Source organism: Ambystoma mexicanum, chromosome 9 (assembly GCF_040938575.1).
Source record: "Ambystoma mexicanum isolate Mex_15411 chromosome 9, UKY_AmexF1_1, whole genome shotgun sequence".
NCBI lineage: Eukaryota > Metazoa > Chordata > Amphibia > Caudata > Ambystomatidae > Ambystoma > Ambystoma mexicanum.
The window spans coordinates 7,506,064-7,521,967 of NC_090931.1; positions in this window are offsets into that span (position 1 = coordinate 7,506,064).

The window sequence follows — 15,904 nt, forward strand, 5'->3', positions numbered from 1 at the left end:
TCTTTTGGAAGGTCACCCCGGAATCAAAAAGACCATGGAGAAGGTTAAGAGGTCATATTGGTGGCCTACTTGGAGAAAAGATATCATTCAACATTTGAAAACTTGTGGTAACTGCGCTCAAAACAAGAATCAAAAAAAGAAACCTGCTGGCTTGCTTCTGCCGTTGAATGTGCCACCAACCCCTTGGCACACCATCTCCATGGACTTCATCACAGATTTGCCTCCTTGTGAAGGGTTTGACACGATCATGCTGGTGGTGGACTTGTTTTCCAAGATGGCGCATTTTATAGCATTGAAAGGATTACCATCAGCCTCAGTGCTGGCAAAAACCTTTTTGGAGAATATTGTGAAGCTGCATGGCTTTCCTACGGTGATAATCTCTGATCAAGGAAGCCAATTTGTCTCCAAGTTTTGGAGAAAATGTTGTGAATTGGCTAAAATCGATGTACGTTTGTCCACCAGTCATCATCCCCAAACTGACGGTCAAACTGAGCGAACCAATCAAACCTTGGAGCAGTACCTTAGATGTATGTTACATCAACTAGAAGACACCTGGCTGAATGTTTTGTGGATAACTGAATATGCATATAACAATTCTGTCCATTCCTCCACTGGTTTGAGTCCTTTTTACACCTTGCATGGTCGACATCCACGTACCTCAGTTTACGATCCACCTGAACCGTTAGAAATGCCAGCAGTAAAATCTCTGCATGAAAAAATCACCACTGCCATAGCTCAAGCTCGAGAACAATTATCTGTGGCTAAAGAATCCCAGAAGAAATTTGCTGATGACAAAAGATGTGTTGCACCAGAGTATGAAGTGGGAAATTTGGTTTGGTTAGCCACTCGAAATCTTACCTTGAAGGGATCTAGAAAATTCCTTCCCCGCTTCCTGGGACCTTTTGCTATTGAAAAAATCATCAATCCTGTGGCCATGAAGCTAACCCTTCCAAAAACCATGAAAATTCATTCAGTATTTCACGTATCTCTTTTAAAACCAGTTAATCCAAACACACGAATTTCCGAAGCTCCAGCCCCTGTAGTTGTAGATAATGACCAACTAGAATATGAAGTCAAGGCCATCTTAGATTCTAAGATTGTGCGTAATAAGCTATTCTACTTAGTGGATTGGAAGGGTTATGGCCCTCAAGACAGAACTTGGGAACCATGCGAGAATGTTCATGCCCCTAGGTTACTCAGAACCTTTCACCGCAACCACCCGTCCAAACCAGGGAGGGGGGAATTCAGTTTAGGAGGGGCCTTGGGGGGAATACTGTCATGACTACGGGGTTCCCTCTCAAAAGAATTTCCAAAGTTTCCTGGGTGGCCGCTTACAAGTCCTGGTCAAGGAATAGGTAGGGCTGGGCTCTTCCTCATCAACCAACATGGCCGCCTGATGTTACAACCACTAGATTGGGCAAGCGGTCTAGTTTTCTGTCACTCTGGAGTACTTAAGCCCTCCCCCCTTGTTCAACGGCGCTTCGCGTCTTCAGCTGTGTCAGCGGACGCTTACCGCGGTTCATCCCTCTGACAGGAATTCCTCAGTTTCCCTTGTAATCCATAGATACCCTCTCTGTAGTGCCATGGTCATTGTTTTCCTGTTCCATTCCGCGGCAACAATTCTGTGAACTCTGTGTGGAGTTTGCGTTCGTCAGTGTGTGAGCTGGCGAAGACGCATTTCCTTTTGGTGTTTGGTTTGTGAGGAGATTTTCGAGGCACTCATTCCTGTTCGGTCTCCTTCCACAGCAAGTATTCGTTACCCATTTTTTCCTCTATACCGATTCAAAGGTTCCTAAAAGGCTAGTGCGCTTTGTACATTGTTCTTATAGGGTGAGTGTATGTTTAACCACCGTATCGTATTAGCCTTACAGAGCTAGGGGGGTTGTGAGGAGATTTTTTGTTCTAAGAACAGAAGTGTTCCGTTTTTTCTGTCACAGTTAAGTACACTAATTCCACTCATTTAGGAACATAAAATGTTTAGGGTTGTGCACAGTTGGTTTTAGACACAGTAAGGTTTTTTCTTGTGAGTAGTTTGTTGCAATACCATTCCTGACTGGATATATTTTAGGAGTAGCACCTTAGAGATATTTTTAGGATTTCCAGAGAACAACCCTTCCTCTTCAGTCACGGTTGTGTTGTTGAAAATTAGGTTATTCTCTTTCCACCTCACCATTTATTTATCACCGAAAATTCATGTTGGGCAGTCTATCTTCCCTAGTTTTTGACCCTTCTTCAGAACATGCACCCCTGTACAGAAACAGGATGGAGAGATAACCAAATCACTAACTAAGGTAACGGAACTACACAGTATTTAAGAATTTGAACCTTTTAATATTTTCACTACATTAGAACTCCTTTCATTCATTTCGTGTGGTAGTTTGTTTTTGTGGTATAGAAAGAGAGTCTAGTTGGGGTAGTGAACAAAAAGACAACTGCGCACCCTGAGAAGTTCAGAATATTACGTGGTGTTCCTGAGGAGTCTAAGGTAAGCGTTACACAGCACATACAAGAGATGCCTCTCTATTACAGCACATGCAGGAGATGCCTCTCTATTACAGCACATGCAGGAGATGCCTCTCTATTACAGCACATACAGGAGATGCCTCTCTATTACAGCACATACAGGAGACACCTCTATCACAGCACATACAGGAGATGCCTATCTGTCACAGCACATGCAGGAGATGCCTCTCTCTTACAACACATACAGGAGATGCCTCTCTATTACAACACATACAGGAGATACCTCTCTATTACAACACATACAGGAGATGCCTCTCTATTACAACACATACAGGAGATACCTCGCTATTACAGCACATACAGGAGACACCTCTATTACAGCACATACAGGAGATGCCTCTCTATTACAGCACATACAGGAGACACCTCTATCACAGCACATACAGGAGATGCCTCTCTGTCACAGCACATGCAGGAGATGCCTCTCTCTTACAACAGATACAGGAGATGCCTCGCTATTACAGCACATACAGGAGATACCTCTCTATTACAGCACATACAGGAGATGCCTCTCTATTACAGCACATACAGGAGATGCCTCTCTATTACAACACATACAGGAGATACCTCGCTATTACAGCACATACAGGAGATGCCTCTCTATTACAGCACATACAGAAGATGCCTCTCTATTACAACACATACAGGAGATACCTCTCTATTACAGAACATACAGGAGACACCTCCATTACAGCACATACAGGAGATACCTCTCTATTACAGCACATACAGGAAATGCCTCTTTATTACAGCACATACAGGAGATGCCTCTCTGTCACAGCACATACAGGAGATGCCTCTCTATTACAACACATACAGGAGATACCTCGCTATTACAGCACATACAGGAGATACCTCTATTACAGCACATACAGGAGATGCCTCTCTATTACAACACATACAGGAGATACCTCGCTATTACAGCACATACAGGAGACGCCTCTCTATTACAACACATACAGGAGATACCTCGTTATTACAGCACATACAGGAGACAACTCTATTACAGCACATACAGGATATGCCTCTCTATTACAACACATACAGGAGATTCCTCGCTATTACAGCACATACAGGAGACACCTCTATTACAGCACATACAGGAGATGCCTCTCTATTACAACACATACAGGAGATACCTTGCTATTACAGCACATAGAGGAGATACCTCTCTATTACAGCACATACAGGAGACACCTCTCTATTACAGCACATACAGGAGATGCCTCTCTATTACAGCACATACAGGAGATGCCTCTCTGTCACAGCACATGCAGGAGACACCTCTATTACAGCACATACAGGAGATGCCTCTCTATTACAACAAATACGGGAGATACCTTGCAATTACAGCACATAGAGGAGATACCTCTCTATTACAGCACATACAGGAGATGCCTCTCTATTACAACACATACAGGAGATACCTCGCTATTACAGCACATACAGGAGATACCTCGCTATTACAGCACATACAGGAGGTACCTCTCTATTACAGCACATACAGGAGACACCTCTATCACAGCACATACAGGAGATGCCTCTCTGTCACAGCACACGCAGGAGATGCCTCTCTCTTACAACACATACAGGAGATACCTCGCAATTACAGCACATACAGGAGATACCTCGCTATTACAGCACATACAGGAGATACCTCTATCACAGCACATACAGGAGATACCTCTCTATTACAGCACATACAGGAGACACCTCTATCACAGCACATACAGGAGATGCCTCTCTCTTACAACACATACAGGAGATACCTCTCTATCACAGCACATACAGGAGATGCCTCTCTATTACAGCACATACAGGAGATGCCTCTCTATTACAACACATACAGGAGATACCTCTCTATTACCGCACATACAGGAGATGCCTCTCTATTACAACACATACAGGAGATACCTCGCTATTACAGCACATACAGGAGATACATCGCTATTACAGCACATACAGGAGATACCTCTATCACAGCACATACAGGAGATACCTCTCTATTACAGCACATACAGGAGACACCTCTATCACAGCACATACAGGAGATGCCTCTCTCTTACAACACATACAGGAGATACCTCTCTATCACAGCACATACAGGAGATGCCTCTCTATTACAGCACATACAGGAGATGCCTCTCTATTACAACACAAACAGGAGATACCTCGCTATTACAGCACATACAGGAGACACCTCTATTACAGCACATACAGGAAATGCCTCTCTATTACAGCACATACAGAAGATGCCTCTCTATTACAACACATACAGGAGATACCTCTCTATTACAGCACATACATGAGATGACTCTCTATTACAGAACATACAGGAGACACCTCCATTACAGCACATACAGGAGATACCTCTCTATTACAGCACATACAGGAAATGCATCTTTATTACAGCACATACAGGAGATGCCTCTCTGTCACAGCACATACAGGAGATGCCTCTCTAATACAACACATACAGGAGATACCTCGCTATTACAGCACATACAGGAGATACCTCTATTACAGCACGTACAGGAGATGCCTCTCTATTACAACACATACAGGAGATACCTCGCTATTACAGCACATACAGGAGATGCCTCTCTATTACAACACATACAGGAGATACCTCGCTATTACAGCACATACAGGAGACACCTCTATTACAGCACATACAGGAGATGCCTCTCTATTACAACACATACAGGAGATACCTCGCTATTACAGCACATACAGGAGACACCTCTATTACAGCACATACAGGAGATGCCTCTCTATTACAACACATACAGGAGATACCTCTCTATTACAGCACATACAGGAGATGCCTCTCTATTACAACACATACAGGAGACACCTCTCTATTACAGCACATACAGGAGATGCCTCTCTATTACAGCACATACAGGAGATGCCTCACTGTCACAGCAAATGCAGGAGACACCTCTATTATAGCACATACAGGAGATGCCTCTCTATTACAACACATACAGGAGATACCTCGCTATTACAGCACATACAGGAGATACCTCTCTATTACAGCACATACAGGAGACACCTCTGTCACAGCACATACAGGAGATGCCTCACTGTCACAGCAAATGCAGGAGACACCTCTATTATAGCACGTACAGGAGATGCCTCTCTATTACAACACATACAGGAGATATCTCGCTATTACAGCACATACAGGAGATACCTCTCTATTACAGCACATACAGGAGACACCTCTATCACAGCACATACAGGAGATGCCTCTCTGTCACAGCACATGCAGGAGATGCCTCTCTCTTACAACACATACAGGAGATACCTCGCTATTACAGCACATACAGGAGATGCCTCTCTATTACAGCACATACAGGAGATGCCTCTCTATTACAGCACATACAGGAGATGCCTCTCTGTCACAGCACATACAGGAGATGCCTCTCTATTACAGCACATACAGGAGATGGCTCTCTGTCACAGCACATACAGGAGATGCCTCTCTGTCACAGCACATACAGGAGACACCTCTATCACAGCACATACAGGAGATACCTCTCTATTACAGCACATACAGGAGACGCCTCTCTATTACAACACATACAGGAGATACCTCGCTATTACAGCACATACAGGAGATACCTCTCTATCACAGCACATACAGGAGACACCTCTATCACAGCGCATACAGGAGATACCTCTCTATTACAGCACGTACAGGAGATGCCTCTCTATTACAACACATACAGTAGATACCTCGCTATTACAGCACATACAGGAGATACCTCTCTATTACAGCACATACAGGAGATGCCTCGTTGTCACAGCACATACAGGAGATGCCTCTCTATTACAACACATACAGGAGATACCTCGCTATTACGGCACATACAGGAGATACCTCTCTATTACAGCACATACAGGAGACACCTCTATTACAGCACATACAGGAGATACCTCTCTATTACAGCACATACAGGAAATGCCTCTTTATTACAGCACATACAGGAGATCCCTCTCTGTCACAGCACATACAGGAGATGCCTCTCTATTACAACACATACATGAGATACCTCGCTATTACAGCACATACAGGAGATACCTCTATTACCGCACATACAGGAGATGCCTCTCTATTACAACACATACAGGAGATATCTCGCTATTACAGCACATACAGGAGATACCTCTCTATTACAGCACATACAGGAGACACCTCTATCACAGCACATACAGGAGATGCCTCTCTGTCACAGCACATGCAGGAGATGCCTCTCTCTTACAACACATACAGGAGATACCTCGCTATTACAGCACATACAGTAGATGCCTCTCTATTACAGCACATACAGGAGATGCCTCTCTATTACAGCACATACAGGAGATGCCTCTCTGTCACAGCACATACAGGAGATGCCTCTCTATTACAGCACATACAGGAGATGGCTCTCTGTAACAGCACATACAGGAGATGCCTCTCTGTCACAGCACATACAGGAGACACCTCTATCACAGCACATACAGGAGATACCTCTCTATTACAGCACATACAGGAGACGCCTCTCTATTACAACACATACAGGAGATACCTCGCTATTACAGCACATACAGGAGATACCTCTCTATCACAGCACATACAGGAGACACCTCTATCACAGCGCATACAGGAGATACCTCTCTATTACAGCACATACAGGAGATGCCTCTCTATTACAACACATACAGTAGATACCTCGCTATTACAGCACATACAGGAGATACCTCGCTATTACAGCACATACAGGAGATGCCTCTCTGTCACAGCACATACAGGAGATGCCTCTCTATTACAACACATACAGGAGATACCTCGCTATTACAGCACATACAGGAGATACCTCTATCACAGCACATACAGGAGATACCTCTCTATTACAGCACATACAGGAGACACCTCTATCACAGCACATACAGGAGATGCCTCTCTCTTACAAACACATACAGGAGATACCTCTCTATCACAGCACATACAGGAGATGCCTCTCTATTACAGCACATACAGGAGATGCCTCTCTATTACAACACATACAGGAGATACCTCTCTATTACCGCACATACAGGAGATGCCTCTCTATTACAACACATACAGGAGATACCTCGCTATTACAGCACATACAGGAGATACATCGCTATTACAGCACATACAGGAGATACCTCTATCACAGCACATACAGGAGATACCTCTCTATTACAGCACATACAGGAGACACCTCTATCACAGCACATACAGGAGATGCCTCTCTCTTACAACACATACAGGAGATACCTCTCTATTACAGCACATACAGGAGATGCCTCTCTATTACAGCACATACAGGAGATGCCTCTCTATTACAACACAAACAGGAGATACCTCGCTATTACAGCACATACAGGAGACACCTCTATTACAGCACATACAGGAGATGCCTCACTGTCACAGCAAATGCAGGAGACACCTCTATTATAGCACATACAGGAGATGCCTCTCTATTACAACACATACAGGAGATACCTCGCTATTACAGCACATACAGGAGATACCTCTCTATTACAGCACATACAGGAGACACCTCTGTCACAGCACATACAGGAGATGCCTCACTGTCACAGCAAATGCAGGAGACACCTCTATTATAGCACATACAGGAGATGCCTCTCTATTACAACACATACAGGAGATATCTCGCTATTACAGCACATACAGGAGATACCTCTCTATTACAGCACATACAGGAGACACCTCTATCACAGCACATACAGGAGATGCCTCTCTGTCACAGCACATGCAGGAGATGCCTCTCTCTTACAACACATACAGGAGATACCTCGCTATTACAGCACATACAGGAGATGCCTCTCTATTACAGCACATACAGGAGATGCCTCTCTATTACAGCACATACAGGAGATGCCTCTCTGTCACAGCACATACAGGAGATGCCTCTCTATTACAGCACATACAGGAGATGGCTCTCTGTCACAGCACATACAGGAGATGCCTCTCTGTCACAGCACATACAGGAGACACCTCTATCACAGCACATACAGGAGATACCTCTCTATTACAGCACATACAGGAGACGCCTCTCTATTACAACACATACAGGAGATACCTCGCTATTACAGCACATACAGGAGATACCTCTCTATCACAGCACATACAGGAGACACCTCTATCACAGCGCATACAGGAGATACCTCTCTATTACAGCACGTACAGGAGATGCCTCTCTATTACAACACATACAGTAGATACCTCGCTATTACAGCACATACAGGAGATACCTCTCTATTACAGCACATACAGGAGATGCCTCTCTGTCACAGCACATACAGGAGATGCCTCTCTATTACAACACATACAGGAGATACCTCGCTATTACGGCACATACAGGAGATACCTCTCTATTACAGCACATACAGGAGACACCTCTATTACAGCACATACAGGAGATACCTCTCTATTACAGCACATACAGGAAATGCCTCTTTATTACAGCACATACAGGAGATCCCTCTCTGTCACAGCACATACAGGAGATGCCTCTCTATTACAACACATACATGAGATACCTCGCTATTACAGCACATACAGGAGATACCTCTATTACCGCACATACAGGAGATGCCTCTCTTTTACAACACATACAGGAGATATCTCGCTATTACAGCACATACAGGAGATACCTCTCTATTACAGCACATACAGGAGACACCTCTATCACAGCACATACAGGAGATGCCTCTCTGTCACAGCACATGCAGGAGATGCCTCTCTCTTACAACACATACAGGAGATACCTCGCTATTACAGCACATACAGTAGATGCCTCTCTATTACAGCACATACAGGAGATGCCTCTCTATTACAGCACATACAGGAGATGCCTCTCTGTCACAGCACATACAGGAGATGCCTCTCTATTACAGCACATACAGGAGATGGCTTCTGTCACAGCACATACAGGAGATGCCTCTCTGTCACAGCACATACAGGAGACACCTCTATCACAGCACATACAGGAGATACCTCTCTATTACAGCACATACAGGAGACGCCTCTCTATTACAACACATACAGGAGATACCTCGCTATTACAGCACATACAGGAGATACCTCTCTATCACAGCACATACAGGAGACACCTCTATCACAGCGCATACAGGAGATACCTCTCTATTACAGCACATACAGGAGATGCCTCTCTATTACAACACATACAGTAGATACCTCGCTATTACAGCACATACAGGAGATACCTCGCTATTACAGCACATACAGGAGATGCCTCTCTGTCACAGCACATACAGGAGATGCCTCTCTATTACAACACATACAGGAGATACCTCGCTATTACAGCACATACAGGAGATACCTCTATCACAGCACATACAGGAGATACCTCTCTATTACAGCACATACAGGAGACACCTCTATCACAGCACATACAGGAGATGCCTCTCTCTTACAAACACATACAGGAGATACCTCTCTATCACAGCACATACAGGAGATGCCTCTCTATTACAGCACATACAGGAGATGCCTCTCTATTACAACACATACAGGAGATACCTCTCTATTACCGCACATACAGGAGATGCCTCTCTATTACAACACATACAGGAGATACCTCGCTATTACAGCACATACAGGAGATACATCGCTATTACAGCACATACAGGAGATACCTCTATCACAGCACATACAGGAGATACCTCTCTATTACAGCACATACAGGAGACACCTCTATCACAGCACATACAGGAGATGCCTCTCTCTTACAACACATACAGGAGATACCTCTCTATTACAGCACATACAGGAGATGCCTCTCTATTACAGCACATACAGGAGATGCCTCTCTATTAGAACACAAACAGGAGATACCTCGCTATTACAGCACATACAGGAGACACCTCTATTACAGCACATACAGGAAATGCCTCTCTATTACAGCACATACAGAAGATGCCTCTCTATTACAACACATACAGGAGATACCTCTCTATTACAGCACATACATGAGATGCCTCTCGATTACAGAACATACAGGAGACACCTCCATTACAGCACATACAGGAGATACCTCTCTATTACAGCACATACAGGAAATGCCTCTTTATTACAGCACATACAGGAGATGCCTCTCTGTCACAGCACATACAGGAGATGCCTCTCTAATACAACACATACAGGAGATACCTCGCTATTACAGCACATACAGGAGATACCTCTATTACAGCACGTGCAGGAGATGCCTCTCTATTACAACACATACAGGAGATACCTCGCTATTACAGCACATACAGGAGATGCCTCTCTATTACAACACATACAGGAGACACCTCTCTATTACAGCACATACAGGAGATGCCTCTCTATTACAGCACATACAGGAGATGCCTCACTGTCACAGCAAATGCAGGAGACACCTCTATTATAGCACATACAGGAGATGCCTCTCTATTACAACACATACAGGAGATACCTCGCTATTACAGCACATACAGGAGATACCTCTCTATTACAGCACATACAGGAGACACCTCTGTCACAGCACATACAGGAGATGCCTCTCTGTCACAGCACATGCAGGAGATGCCTCTCTCTTACAACACATACAGGACATGCCTCTCTGTCACAGCACATGCAGGAGATGCCTCTCTCTTAAAACACATACAGGAGATACCTCGCTATTACAGCACATACAGGAGATATCTCGCTATTACAGCACATACAGGAGACACCTCTATCACAGCACATACAGGAGATGCCTCTCTGTCACAGCACATGCAGGAGATGCCTCTCTCTTACAACACATACAGAAGATACCTCGCTATTACAGCACATACAGGAGATGCCTCTCTATTACAGCACATACAGGAGATGCCTCTCTATTACAGCACATACAGGAGATGCCTCTCTGGCATAGCACATACAGGAGATGCCTCTCTATTACAGCACATACAGGAGATGGCTCTCTGTCACAGCACATACAGGAGATGCCTCTCTGTCACAGCACATACAGGAGACACCTCTATCACAGCACATACAGGAGATACCTCTCTATTACAGCACATACAGGAGACGCCTCTCTATTACAACACATACAGGAGATACCTCGCTATTACAGCACATACAGGAGATACCTCTCTATCACAGCACATACAGGAGACACCTCTATCACAGCGCATACAGGAGATACCTCTCTATTACAGCACATACAGGAGATGCCTCTCTATTACAAAACATACAGTAGATACCTCGCTATTACACAACATACAGGAGATACCTCTCTATTACAGCACATACAGGAGATGCCTCTCTGTCACAGCACATACAGGAGATGCCTCTCTATTACAACACATACAGGAGATACCTCGCTATTACGGCACATACAGGAGATACCTCTCTATTACAGCACGTACAGGAGACACCTCTATTACAGCACATACAGGAGATACCTCTCTATTACAGCACATACAGGAAATGCCTCTTTATTACAGCACATATGGGAGATCCCTCTCTGTCACAGCACATACAGGAGATGCCTCTCTATTACAACACATACATGAGATACCTCGCTATTACAGCACATACAGGAGATACCTCTATTACAGCACATACAGGAGATGCCTCTCTATTACAACACATACAGGAGATATCTCGCTATTACAGCACATACAGGAGATACCTCTCTATTACAGCACATACAGGAGACACCTCTAGCACAGCACATACAGGAGATGCCTCTCTGTCACAGCACATGCAGGAGACACCTCTATTACAGCACATACAGGAGATGCCTCTCTATTACAACACATACAGGAGATACCTCGCTATTACAGCACATACAGGAGATACCTCACTATTACAGCACATACAGGAGATACCTCTCTATTACAGCACATACAGGAGACACCTCTATCACAGCACATACAGGAGATGCCTCTCTGTCACAGCACATGCAGGAGATGGCTCTCTCTTACAACACATACAGGAGATACCTCGCTATTACAGCACATACAGGAGATACATCGCTATTACAGCACATACAGGAGATACCTCGCTATTACAGCACATACAGGAGACACCTCTATTACAGCACATACAGGAGACGCCTCAAATATAGCACATACAGGAGATGCCTCTCTATTACAGCACATACAGGAGACACCTCTATCACAGCACATTCAGGAGATGCCTCTCTCTTACAACACATACAGGATATACCTCGCTATTACAGCACATACAGGAGATGCCTCTCTATTACAACACATACAGGAGATACCTCGATATTACAGCACATACGGAGACACCTCTATTACAGCACATACAGGAGATGCCTCTCTATTACAGCACATACAGGAGATGCCTCTCTATTACAGCACATACAGGAGATACCTCTCTATTACAGCACATACAGGAGATGCCTCTCTATTACAGAACATACAGGAGATACCTCCATTACAGCACATACAGGAGATACCTCTCTATTACAGCACTTACAGCAAATGCCTCTTTATTACAGCACATACAGGAGATGCCTCTCTGTCACAGCACATACAGGAGATGCCTCTCTATTACAACACATACAGGAGATACCTCGCTATTACAGCACATACAGGAGATACCTCTATTACAGCACATACAGGAGATGCCTGTCTATTACAACACATACAGGTGATACCTCGCTATTACAGCACATACAGGAGACGCTTCTCTATTACAACACATACAGGAGATACCTCGCTATTACAGCACATACAGGAGACACCTCTATTACAGCACATACAGGAGACGCCTCTCTATTACAACACATACAGGAGATACCTCGCTATTACAGCACATACAGGAGACACCTCTATTACAGCACATACAGGAGATGCCTCTCTATTACAACACATACAGGAGATACCTCGCTATTACAGCACATACAGGAGATACCTCTCTATTACAACACATACAGGAGACACCTCTCTATTACAGCACATACAGGAGACACTTCTATTACAGCACATACAGGAGATGCCTCTATCAGAGCACATACAGGAGATACCTCTCTATTACAGCACATACAGGAGATACCTCGTTATTACAGCACATACAGGAGACACCTCTATTACAGCACATACCGGAGATGCCTCTCTATTACAACACATACAGGAGATACCTCGCTATTACAGCACATACAGGAAATGCCTCTCTGTCAGAGCACATACAGGAGATGCCTCTCTATTACAACACATACAGGTGATACCTTGCTATTACAGCACATACAGGAGATACCTCGCTATTAGAGCACATACAGGAGACACCTCTATCACAGTACATACAGGAGATACCACTCTATTACAGCACATACAGGAGACACCTCTATCACAGCACATACAGGAGATACCTCTCTATTACAGTACGTACAGGAGACACCTCTCTATAACAGCACATACAGGAGACACCCCTCTATTACAGCACATAGAGGAGATGCCTCTCTATCATGCACATACAGGAGACACCTCTCTATAACAGCACATACAGTAGACGCCCCTCTATTACAGTACATACAGGAGACACCTCTATCACAGCACATACAGGAGATGCCTCTCTGTCACAGCACATACAGGGGATGCCTCTCTATTACAACACATACAGGAGATACCTCTATCACAGCACATACAGGAGATACCTCTCTATTACAGCACATACAGGAGACACCTCTATCACAGCACATACAGGAGACACCTCTATCACAGCACATACAGGAGATACCTCGCTATTACAGCACATACAGGAGGTACCTCTATCACAGCACATACAGGAGATACCTCTCTATTACAGCACATACAGGAGACACCTCTATCACAGCACATACAGGAGATGCCTCTCTCTTACAAACACATACAGGAGATACCTCTCTATCACAGCACATACAGGAGATGCCTCTCTATTACAGCACATACAGGAGATGCCTCTCTATTACAACACATACAGGAGATACCTCTCTATTACCGCACATACAGGAGATGCCTCTCTATTACAACACATACAGGAGATACCTCGCTATTACAGCACATACAGGAGATACATCGCTATTACAGCACATACAGGAGATACCTCTATCACAGCACATACAGGAGATACCTCTCTATTACAGCACATACAGGAGACACCTCTATCACAGCACATACAGGAGATGCCTCTCTCTTACAGCACATACAGGAGATACCTCTCTATTACAGCACATACAGGAGATGCCTCTCTATTACAGCACATACAGGAGATGCCTCTCTATTACAACACATACAGGAGATACCTCGCTATTACAGCACATACAGGAAATGCCTCTCTGTCAAAGCACATACAGGAGATGCCTCTCTATTACAACACATACAGGTGATACCTTGCTATTACAACACATACAGGAGATACCTCGCTATTAGAGCACTTACAGGAGACACCTCTATCACAGTACATACAGGAGATACCACTCTATTACAGCACATACAGGAGACACCTCTATCACAGCACATACAGGAGATACCTCTCTATTACAGTACGTACAGGAGACACCTCTCTATAACAGCACATACAGGAGACGCCCCTCTATTACAGCACATAGAGGAGATGCCTCTCTATCATGCACATACAGGAGACACCTCTCTATAACAGCACATACAGTAGACGCCCCTCTATTACAGTACATACAGGAGACACCTCTATCACAGCACATACAGGAGATGCCTCTCTGTCACAGCACATACAGGAGATGCCTCTCTATTACAACACATACAGGAGATACCTCTATCACAGCACATACAGGAGATACCTCTCTATTACAGCACATACAGGAGACACCTCTATCACAGCACATACAGGAGACACCTCTATCACAGCACATACAGGAGATACCTCGCTATTACAGCACATACAGGAGATACCTCTATCACAGCACATACAGGAGATACCTCTCTATTACAGCACATACAGGAGACACCTCTATCACAGCACATACAGGAGATGCCTCTCTCTTACAAACACATACAGGAGATACCTCTCTATCACAGCACATACAGGAGATGCCTCTCTATTACAGCACATACAGGAGATGCCTCTCTATTACAACACATACAGGAGATACCTCTCTATAACCACACATACAGGAGATGCCTCTCTATTACAACACATACAGGAGATACCTCGCTATTACAGCACATACAGGAGATACATCGCTATTACAGCACATACAGGAGATACCTCTATCACAGCACATACAGGAGATACCTCTCTATTACAGCACATACAGGAGACACCTCTATCACAGCACATACAGGAGATGCCTCTCTCTTACAACACATACAGGAGATACCT